A 12,167-nucleotide genomic window follows, 5' to 3' on the forward strand; every position below is an offset into this window, starting at 1 on the left:
TTCTCAGTTCCTGCGTATTCATCAGTAAAGAAGGACGGATGCTGAAGCTGAAGCTCCAATACATTGGCTACCTGATGCGAAGAGCCGACTCACTGGCAAAGGACTTGATGCTGGGAAAGACTGAGGGCAGGAGAAGAAGGTGGCAGAGGATGAGGTGGTTGGATGGCATCACTGACTCAGTGGACACGAATTTGAGTGAACTTTAGCAGATAGTGAAGGACAGAAGAGACTAGTATAATGCAGTCCATGGGGTCACAAAGAGTCAGACTCAACTTAGTGACTCAGTTCAGTTCAGTCGCTCAGTCGTGTCCGACTCCTTGCCACCCCATGGACTGCAGCACTCCAGGCCTCCCTGTCCATCACCAACTCCTGGAGTTTACTCAAATTCATATCCACTGAGTTGGTGTTGCCATCCAACCATCTCATCCTCTGTCATCCCCTTCTCCTCCAGCCTTCAGTCTTTCCCAGCATCAGGGTCTTTTCAAATGAGTCAGTTCTTCACATCACGTGGCCAAAGGATTGGAGTTTCAGCTTCACCATCAGTCCTTCCAATGAATATTCAGGACTGATTTCCTTTAGGATGGACTGGTTAGATTTCCTTGCAGTCCAAGGGACTCTCAAGAGTCTTCTCCAACACCACAGTTCAAAAGCATCAGTTATTTGGCACTCAGCTTTCTTTATAGTCCAACTCTCACATCCATACATGACTACTGGAAAAACCATAGCTTTGACTAGATGGACCTTTGTTGGCAAAGTAATGTCTCTGCTTTTTAATATTCTGTCTAGATTAGTCATAACTTTTCTTCCAAGGAGGAAGCGTCTTTTAATTTCATGACTGCAGTCACCATCTGTAGTGATTTGGGAGCCCCAAAAATAAAGTCTGACACTGTTTCCACTGTTTCCCCATCTATTTCCCATGAAGTGATGGGACTAGATGCCATGATCTTTGTTTTCTGAATGTTGAGCTTTAAGCCAAGTTTTTCACTCTCCTCTTTCACTTTCATCAAGAGGCTTTTGAGTTCCTCTTCACTTTTTGCCATAAGAGTGGTGTCATCTGCATATCTGAGATTATTGGTATTTCTCCCAGCAATCTTGATTCCAGCTTATGCTTCATCCAAGCCCAGCGCTTCTCATGATGTACTCTGCATATAAGTTAAATAAGCAGGGTGACAATATACAGCCTTGACGTACTCCTTTTCCTATTTGGACCCAGTCTATTGTTACATGTCCAGTTCTAACTGTTGCTTTCTGACCTGCATATAGGTTTCTCAAATGGCAAGTCAAGTGGTCTGGTATTCCCATCTCTTTCAGAATTTTCCAGAGTTTGTTGTGATCCACACAGTCAAAGGCTTTGGCATAGTCAATAAAGCAGAAATAGATGGAACTCTCTTGCTTTTTTGATGATCCAGTGGATGTTGGCAATTTGATCTCTGGTTCCTCTGCCTTTTCTAAAACCAGCTTGAACATCTGGAAGTTCACGATTCATGTACTGTTGAAGCCTGGCTTGGAGAATTTTGAGCATTACTTTACTAGCGTGTGAGATGAGTGCAATTGTGCAGTAATTTGAGCATTCTTTGGCATTGCCTTTCTTTCTTTTCCAGTCCTGTGGCCACTGCTGAGTTTTCCACATTTGCTTAGTGACTGAATAACAACAAAAAAAGAAAACCGAGGAGTGTGGCGTTTTGTTATACGATGCTCAGATGAGGCATAGATAGTGGCTGAGTATGAGGACGTGGGTGGGAAAGGCTGGCGGGTTGGTGAGGATCAGGTACCAGAAGGACTGTGGAAACCCTAAGAGCGAGCTTGAGGAACATTGGTTACCATATGTCAAAGGCAGATAATTATTTATTTGCTAGGACAGGTCAGCACCAGGTAACACAGCCAGTGTGTGTTCAGGAGGAAAAAGTCTGTTTCCTGGAGACTTCCAGAAAAGTCTCTGAAACAGTAGGTGCATGTGATATATTAAAAATATTTAAGTCCTAGCTGTATTTCACGAACACAGTGATAAGCACACACGCAGTGGGAGGACAGTGTGAACACGGGAGACACACAGTCCTCCACGTGAAGCCAGTGGGTTGGAGACAGGCCCCCCCAAGCCCAGGAACAGCAGCAAACCACCAGGGGTTAGAGGATCCCCGAGGGCTTTAAGGGGGTGGGGCCCTGCTGACACCCAGAGTTTGGACATCCGGCCTCCAGAACCGAGATAATACGTTTCTGTTCTGTCCCTGTGAGGGCATCAAAGCCCACAGCTTTGTTTTGAGGCAGCTCAGGAGGAGACACAACTGTTACAGAAAGACATCTGAGAAACGGTGCCCTCCTGGAGGGGGCGGAAATGCAGCTCCGGGCAGGAAACTTTCCCAGAGAGAGCGGCTGATGGAAGTTGAGGCAAGGCTGGGGTAAGCCGGCTTGGAAACAGGCCTCCTGGCGTCTTGAGTGCCGTGGGACGCTGCCATGTCGCTTCCAGGAGCATTTTCATGTACCTTTTGATGCTGCAAAGGATATAATATTTTTAATGATTAAAAGCCAGTCTGCAAACGATCGACTAGACTTCACACAACAGCAGCTACGGTTAAATGGCTTATTTCTCCCCACAAGGGGTAATTGACTATCTCATGTGGTTATCTTATTTGTTGTTACCCTTTCCTCCACTGTTTTTATTTTATGACTTAATTTTTAAACTTTATTGACATGTCATTGATGTGTCAAATTTGGGTGTATTTAAGGTGTACAACTGGATGTTTTGATAAATGTATGCATTATGAAAACATCACTGCAGTCAAGCTAAATAACTTATCCATCACCTCTGCACAGTTACCCTGTGTGTGTGTGTGTGTGTGTGTGTGTGTGTGGATGGGTGGGGGGGGGTGATCACTGTTATGTACACACCCTTTTTATATATAAAACACAAAAGCAGTAATGTGGGGAAAATTTCTCCAGCCTAGTAGTTTTCCACACTGGCTCAGAGGTGAGCTGCAAATGGTACAAATTACTGGAGGACTTGGCTGATGTTCCCCTGGTTTTGTTTCAGAAAGTGACTACCCTGAGCTCGGTGGGGGGCAGGTGGGGCAGAGAGGGCTGTGGGGTCTCCTCCTCTGAGCCCTCTGTCCCCTGGAGACCACTGGGCCCCCAGGAGCCATGCGGTTCAGATTCTGCCGGGGGCTGGAGTCCTTCCAGGGAGGCAGCTCCAGTCTCTGTCCACTCTGGAGGGCGCCTTTGGGGCTCACCGTAGCTGCGTGTGTGCCAGGTTGCTTCAGTTGGGTCCGACTCTTTGTGACCCCATGGACTGTAGCCCGCGAGGCTCCTCTGTCCATGGGATTCTCTAGGCAAGAATACTGGAGTGGGGTGCCATTTCCTCCTCCAGAAATCTTCCTGACCCAGGGACTGAACTCACATTTCTTATGTCTCCTGCATTGGCAGGCGGGTTCTTTACCACTAGTGGGAGCTGGGAAGTCCCATCACATGTATTTATATCTACAAAGGGACAGATAGATAGATGGATAATTTTCTTTATCCACTCATCCACTGATGGATTCTTAGGTTGCTTCTGTGTCTTGGCTGTTGTAAGAAAGCTGCCATGAACATGGGGGTGCAGACACCTTTTCGAGTTAGTTGTCTCTTTTCCTTCAGATAAATAAACAGAATTGAAATTGCTGGATCATATGGTATTGTATTTAGTCTTTCAAGGAAACTTTGTATTGTTTTTTGCAGTAGCTGCACCAGTGTACATTCCCACCAACAGTGTACAAGGCTGCCTTTTCCCCACGTCCACCCAACACTTGTTATTTGTGGTCTTTTTGCTGACAGCCATTCTGACAGGTGTGAGGTGCTGTCTCTTTGTGGATTTGATTTGCATTTCCCTGATGACTAGTGACATTGAACCTCTTTTCATGTACCTGTGGGACATCTGTATGTCTTCATTGGAAAAATGTCCACTCGGGTCCTCTGCCCATGAGAGGAAATGAAAAATGAGATTTTTTTTTTCTTTTTGGCTATTGAATTATGTGAAAGTAAAAAGTCAAAGTGAAAGTCACTCAGTTGTGTCTGACTCTTTGTGACCCCTGGATTACACAGTCCATGGACTTCTCCAGGCCAGAATACTGGAGTGGGTAGCCTTTCCCTTCTCTAGGGGATCTTCCCAACCCAGGGATCGAACCCAGGTCTCCAGCATTGCAGGTGGATTCTTTACCAGCTGAGCCACCAAGGAAGCCCATTGAGTTACGTGAGTTCCCTTTTAACCATTTTAAGGGTACAGTTCAGTGGCATTATATGCGTCCATACTGTTCTATATCAGTTATTCCCATCTCCAGGGCTTCCCAGGTTGCGCTAGTGGCAGAGAACCCGCCTGCCAATTCAGGAGACATAAGAGATGTGGTTCGATCCCTGGGTCACGAAGAGCCCCTGGAGGAGGGCATAGCAGTCCACTCCAGTATGCTTGCCTGGAGAATCCCATGGATAGAGGAGCCTGGCGGGCTACACACTGAAGTGACTTAGCATGCACACATCCACCTGTGGATCTTACCCCTTTTAAACAGACTTTATATTGTTAAGGCCGCTTTCGGTTCAGAGTGAAATTGAGGGGAAGGCACACAGAGTCCCCACAGCCCTGGGCTCCGTGAGCTCTGCGGGGTGGCTCCCTCACTGCCCGGCAGCCCCTCCAGCCGACGCCCTTCCTCTTGGGAGCTGCCGGGGTCCCAGCGCAGAGGGCTGTGCTCTGGCAGACACGAAGACCCCACCAGGGGATTCGGGGTTAGATTTCAGGAGAGGAATTCAAAGGCCTCTGCAGGTTTATCTGGCAAAGATCCCAGGCCTTGTGGAGGCCTTACTGGGATCCTGGTGAAGAATGAAGCCCCAAAGGCAATTACCTACCTGCAGAGGTGAGGCTAACTGATCAGACAGCCCGACACACAAATCCGTTTATGCCTGGCATTTTTTGTTGGTTTGTTTTTTTAATTTCTAGTTGGGAGAAATAACATCAAGTTTGTATGCAGATGGGAATAACCCAGTGGAGACTTTAACGATTCGTATATTACCTAATGTATTGACCATACATATTTGCCCTCCGTCTAACAATCTGAATTTACAAATGCATTTCCCCTAGAAACTGGTTATGTATTTCTGACTCTAATCTCTCAGTGTCAATACTTCCACTGGAAACTTATCCTAGCAATTTGATTGATGATTAAACTCTTTCCTGGTATTTTCTAGAGCCTGTAGCAATCATGCTTTTTCAATAGAAATTTGATTTCCTTTAAAGAGCTTTACAAATAGATGTTAAACAGAAATTAGCTACCATTATGTTTTAGTGGTAAGAAAAATCACTACTGATATCAAAAATCAAAAGGAAACTCATGTCCAGGACAGACTGAGTCCTCTCCCGATGCTTCAGCTACTACTGATTCAAATCTGATTGAACTCTGTGTAATTATTTGAAGTTCCAGTGATTGAGGCCTGGGCTTGATGCTGACCAGGTGGGACATCACTGTGGAAGCTGTGTTTTGTAGCAGGCATCTGGCTGGGGGAAAGACAAGCTAAAACCCACCCAGAGCGGGCAGATTCTCCTGCCAGTAGGAGTGGGTGACGGGAACTGGTGGTGGCTCAAATGTGAGTGCCTGCCAAATCCACCTGCCAACACAGGAGACGTGGGTTCGATCCCTGGGTCAGGAAGATCCCCTGGAGGGGGATTGCTATCGCAACCCACTCCAGTATTCTTGCCTGGAGAATCCCATGAACAGAGGAGCCCGGTGGGTCACAAAGAGTTGGACACGACTGAGCACACAGACACACACCCCCCCCACAGTGAGGGCAGGGGACATGAAGCAATGTTGAGGGCTGACAGTCTACAGGGGAAAGAAACCAACAGTGTGGAGCTGTACTACAGCAGGATTTCAACTTAATTCCTCTCTTTCTTCCCTTTTTTGGTAGCTTAATATTTATCTTGAGTCTCACATGCCAAACACCGTGGTAAGCAGGATCCTTGTGTGACCTCAAGAGCACTGGTGAGCTCTGTGCAAGACAGGCGCTAGCATCCGGCCCACTTCCTGGATGAGGAGACTGAGGCGTGAGGCAGGACCCCTGCCAAGGTCACGGCAGGCCCGCTTGATGCAAAGCCAAGCCCTGCCCTTTGCCTTTGGCTGCTCCTCATGGAGATCCAGGCCCTGATGCTCAACGATGCATTTATTTTTCACCCCAAGTTTATAGAGGTTGTGTACATGTTCAGATAAAAATAGGCTCTTTCTGGGAGGCAGCCAAAGCCTGATGAGAAAGTATCTTGAAAATTGCCAAGTGTTACAAAGAAGGTTTTTTAAACAACCTCATTATACATTATTGCATAAAGTGTTACTGTTTCTATTATTAGTGGACATGTCCTAGAATTGCTTTTTTGTTTTTCTGCAGAAGAACTGACTTGGGGATATGTTGGAAGGGAAAGAAAAAAAAAAAGATTTCTCTGACCAGCATTCCAGACAGAGGATATCTGAGTCTTATGCAGCAGGTACCTGTATTGCAGATGACACCCCCGTATGGCAGAAAGCAAAGAGAAACTGAAGAGCCTCTTGATGAAAGTGAAAGAGGAGAGTGAAAAAGCTGGCTTAAAACTCACCATTCAGAAAACTAAGATCATGGCATCCGGTCCCATCACTTCACAGCAAATAGATGGGGAAACAATGGAAACAGTGACAGACTTTAGTTTCTTGGGCTCCAAAATCACTGCAGATGGGTGATTGCAGCCATGAAATTAAAAGATACTTGCTCTTTGGAAGAAAAGCTATGACCAACCTAGACAACATATTAAAAAGCAGAGACATTACTTTGCCAACAAAGGTCCATCTAGTCAAAGCTGTGGTTTTTCCAGTGGTCATGTATGGATGTGAGAGTTGGACCATAAAGAAAGTTGAGTGCCGAAGAACTGATGCTTTTGAACTGGTATTGGAGAAGACTCTTGAGAGTCCCTTGGACTGCAAGGAGATCCAACCAGTCCATCCTAAAGGAGATCAGTCCTAAAGATGCATTGGAAGGACTGATGGTGAAGCTGAAACTCCAATACTTTGGCCACCTGATGTGAAGAACTGACTCATTGGAAAAGACCCTGATGCTGGGAAAGACTGAAGGCGGGAGGAGAAGGGGATGTGGTTAGGATTAGCCTCCAAGAGAGCCTGGAGGATGGAGGTGATGTCAGTTGAAGGAGCTGGAGTTGGCAAGGTGACAGGGAAGGGGGAGGGTGGTCCGAGGAGGCAGTGGGACTGGGGAATGTTTTGAAGCAACATTTGTTTGACATGCAGGTGGGTGTGGAATCTTAGCAGAAGCACCTGGAGAGAGAGGTGGTGGGGATAACTCACCCAGGAAGGTCAGGAGGGAACAGGAAGGGGCGGAGGGGCCGGGGTGGGAGATGGGATTTTGTAAGGACGAGGACCGGAGATAGAGAGGCTGAGCAAAGATCCCAACCCCTTTCAGCAAGAGGACATGGGAAGCCGAGGGGCTTGCTTCCCTTCTGATGGGGTCTATCTTCCCAGTTCAGCTAACGCAGAGAGGAGACCCTTGGGATCAATGCCGTGGGCGCCATCGCAGGGAGGAAGGGGAGGTGGGGAAAGCGATTCTAGACACACAAAGAGCCCGGATCAGAGCAAAGAGGGTGCATCCATGGGGAGGCTGTATCCTGCTTCACATCCATGGGGAGGCTGTCTCCTGCTTTGTGGGTTTTCTCCCAGAGCCTGGATAATGGTTATCCCTGTTGAGTGTGAGCTGAAGTTGTCATCAAACCTCTCGAACTTCTGAGTCATGCGCTGGCCTGTAGGGGCCTGGGGGAGGTGGGGGGAGCTGGGGGACTGCGGTCCCTCAGCAGCTGCACACACCCCCTCTGGGAGTGGGTCAGGGGGCACGTCCAGGGCCCCTCTCCTCAGGCTCTGTAGATGCTCCTCACTGGGGGCTCAGGGTGACCAAAGGACCAGCTGGAACCTCCTTGCTGTGCCACTGCCAAAACAAAGACACTGAAAATTCTTTATTCCATAAACGTGTCTTGAGCACTCAGAGTGTTAGAACCAGGCAGCGTCCTAGGTTCCAGGGTGCAGTGGGGAGCGAGGCTGCCTGGCCGCCACAGGGGGCTCACGTTCCATTCAGTTCAGTTCAGTTCAGTCGCTCAGTCGTGTCCGACTCTTTGAGACCTCATGAACTGCAGCAAGCCAGGCCTCCCTGTCCATCACCAACTCCTGGAGTTTACCCAAACTCATGTCCATTGAGTCGGTGATGCCATCCAGCCATCTCATCCTCTGTTGTCCCCTTCTCCTCCTGCCCCCAATCCCTCCCAGCATCAGGGTCTTTTCCAATGAGTCAACTCTTCACATGAGGTGGCCAAAGTATAGTTTCAGCATCAGTCCTTCCAATGAACACCCAGGACTGATCTCCTTTAGGATGGACTGGTTGGATCTCCTTGGAGTCCAAGGGACTCTCAAGAGTCTTCTCCAACACCACAGTTCAAAAGCATTAATTCTTCGGTGCTCAGCTTTTTTCACAGTCCAACTCACATTCATACATGACCACTGGAAAAACCATAGCCTTGACTAGATGGACCTTTGTTGGCAAAGTAATGTCTCTGCTTTTTAATATGCCATCTAGGTTCGTCATAACTTTCCTTCCAAGAAGTAAGCCTCTTTTAATTTTATGGCTGCAGTCACCATCTGTAGTGATTTGGGAGCCCCCCAAAATAAAGTCTGACACTGTTTCCCCATCTATCTGCCATGAAGTGATGGGACCAGATGCCATGATCTTCGTTTTCTGAATGTTGAGCTTTAAGCCAACTTTTTCACTCTCTTTCACTTTCATCAAGAGGCTTTTGAGTTCCTTTTCACTGTCTGCCATAAGGGTGGTGTCATCTGCATATCTGAGGTTATTGATATTTCTCCCGGCAATCTTGATTCCAGCTTGTGCTTCTTCCAGCCCAGCGTTTCTCATGATGTACCCTGCATATAAGTTAAATAAGCAGGGTGACAATATACAGCCTTGACGTACTCCTTTTCCTATTTGGAATCAGTCTGTTGTTCCATGTCCTGCTGCTGCTGCTGCTGCTGCTGCTGCTGCTGCTGCTAAGTCGCTTCAGTCCGGTCCAACTCTGTGCGACCCTATAGATAGCAGCCCGCCAGGCTCTCCCGTCCCTGGGATTCTCCAGGCAAGAACACTGGAGTGGGTCGCCATTTCCCTCTCCAATGAATAAAAGTGAAAAGTGAAAGTGAAGGCGCTCAGTAGCGACCCCATGGACTGCAGCCTACCAGGCTCCTCCGTCCATGGTATTTTCCAGGCAAGAGTACTGGAGTGGGTCGCCAGTGCCTCCAGGAGACCACAAATGCCAGGTCATCCCCTGTGCGGAGAAGCAGCACCCGGGAACGAGAACCTTCCGCCGATCTCAGCCCTGCGGTGCCGAGAGCCCGGTGCTGCTTAGAGCAGACTCGCAGAGGCCTGAGAACTCCACTCACACCCGCAGGGCCTGGGCCAGGCCGCTGGGGTCCGGATGGAGCCGCTCTCTGACGGCGGGGCCCCGGCGTCCAGGTGCCGCAGCTCAGCCTCCGCCGTGAGGGGCGCAGGCGGGTGGGCGCGCTGCCGCTGTCTGCACACACGGCGCCCAGGCTCAGACAGCACCTGCCCGTGGAGTTGGATGGGTGACCCGACACCCAGGGCGGCTGCTCTGCGGCAACCTGGAGCGATGGGGGGGGGGGGGCGGGCAGGAGGGAGGGGACACGTGTGTGCCTGTGGCCGACTCACACTGACACCTGGCAGGGGCCATCACAATATTGTAATTACGGACTTTCCTGGTGGCTCAGACGGTAAAGCGTCTGTCTACAATGCGGGAGACCTAGGTTCGATCCCTGGGTCGGGAAGATTCTCTGAAGAAGGAAATGGCAACCCACTCCAGTACTTGCAAAGAGTCGGGCAATATTGTAATTATCCTCCCATTAAAATAAATATATATTAAAACAAACAAACTTCCCTTGAAGAAAGGGGATCGCTGCTCCGCCCAGAGCCTTTCCGAATGTTGGGAAGGCTCCAGAGGGGCAAAGCCAGGAAGGCACCAGGAGCCCCCATCACCTTAACCCTGGACTTGACAGCTGGTGAAAAGCCGAACATGGGGGAGAAGCCATCACTTCCCAGCCCAGATGGTAACCAGCCTCGGGACCGGCCGCAGCGAGGGCACCCGGGGGAGCCGGGTTGAATTCCAGCTGTGTTGCCGTTGACGCCCCTGTCTGGGCAGGAGCAGAGAGCTCTGGGATGCGGGGTGCGGGGGGCGGCGGGGGGTGGGGGTGGAGGGGGCGGTGGAGAGGCTGGAATTCAGCCCAGGCCCTGGGACTTAGCGTGTCTTCCTCTGACCCTGCTGTGGCCCCCACCCCCGGACGCCTCTAATCTGCAGGCTGTGTTCTCTGGGATGGCCCCTGGGGGACTGAGCTTTCTCCCAGGGCTGGAGGACCTTCCTCTGCGTGTGCTCTGGGAACATCCCAGCTCGGAGGGCGGGGGGATCCCAGGGCCCTCCTGTCTTTCCCCGCAGGCCCGGGGAGGTGTGGTCCCTGCAAACCTGCCGCTGGGGCCTCGAGGAAGCAGAGAGGAGAGGCCGCCTTCAGCGCTCGCTCGCGGAGGACAGAGTGTTTCCTGTGCACTTCGCTGGGCATGTTCTGGGAGCCTGGTTTGTATTCAGTGGATATTTTCCTTGGCTCGTCACCAAAGCACAGCTTGCCTGGAGGTGGAAGAAACCAATTTGTTAACAATCCTCAGAAAAAGAAGAGGCCGGATGGGTAGCAGGAGAATAGAATCCAGAGGCAAAACCCAGCCAGCCAAGAGAGAGGCCTGGGTCCAGACTCTGCTTTTGCCTCCTCCTCCGCCCGGACCCCTCACCCCTGCAAGTCCTCCTCCTTCAGGAAGCCTTCGAGCCCTTCTCCTCCTGGTGATGTGATCAGCTCTCTTTGCTTCTTTGCGGGAGGTGTCCTCCACAGCCATGAGCTGGATGCGTCGCTTTGGTTTGCTTTTATGCTTGTTAAGATGGTGCAACCCTGCTTGAAGTTGTCTGCTCTCAGGCCACTGGGGTCCATGTTTCCTAAGTCCAGGACACCTGTGACTCTGTTTTGTTTCTCTTAATAGTCTTCATTTTTTTTTTTTTTTTTTAAAAGCAGTTTAGGTTCACAGCAAAATTGAATGGAAGGTACAGAGACTCCCCATGACCCCTTTGTACCATGGTCTCTCCCAGGAACCACATCCTGAACCAGATGCCACATTCGTTTCAATCAGTAAACCTCCACTGACAAATCTTAGGGCTCACTCTTGGTGGTGTGCATCCTATGGGTTTGGACAAGTGTATAAGGGTGTGTATCCACCACCATAGCCTCATTCAGAGTCTTCTCATTGCCCTAAAAATCCTCTATGTTTCACCTCTTCATCCCACCACCCCTCAATCTCTGAAAACCACTTATCTTTACAGTCTCTATAGTTTTGCCTTTTCCAGAATGTTACAGAGTTGGAATTACACAGCATGGAGACTTTTCAGATTGGCTTCTTTCACTTTGTCCTATGCGTTTAAGGTTCCCCCATGCCTGTTCATGGCTTGATTTTATCACTGAATAATATCCCATTGTCTGGAGAGACCACAGTTTATTTAGCCATTCACATTCTGAGAGACACCTTGATTGCTTCCAAGTTTTGGCAAGTATGAATAGAGTTGATAAAAATATCTATGTGCAGAGTTTTGTGTGCACCTAAGTTTTCAACTCCTTTGGGGAAATGCCAAGGTGTATGATTGCTGGATCGTGATTGCCGGTAAGAGTATGTTTAATTTCTAAGAAAGCGCCAAAGTGGCTGTACCATTTTGCATTCCCACCAACAATGAATGAGACTTTCCTGCTGTTCTACATCCTCACCAGCCTTTGGAGATGTCGGTGTCCAGGTCCGGTCATTTTCCTAGGGGTGTGGGGCATCTCCCTACTGCTTAAATTTGCATTTCCCTGATGACATCTGACGCGAGGAGCATCCTTCCATGTGCTTGTTTGCCATCAGAGCATCTCTTTTCCCACACAGTGACAGGGTCGTGCTGGGCAGTCATTGGGTTCTGAGCACTGGACTTGCTCTCTCATTCCTTATTCTTGAAATTAGGAAGAGAGCTTGCTGAGGGCAGGGTGTGTCTCCCAGGTCAGACCTTGACC

The sequence above is a fragment of the Bos javanicus genome, chromosome 27, assembly GCF_032452875.1.
Source record: "Bos javanicus breed banteng chromosome 27, ARS-OSU_banteng_1.0, whole genome shotgun sequence".
Classification (NCBI taxonomy): domain Eukaryota; kingdom Metazoa; phylum Chordata; class Mammalia; order Artiodactyla; family Bovidae; genus Bos; species Bos javanicus.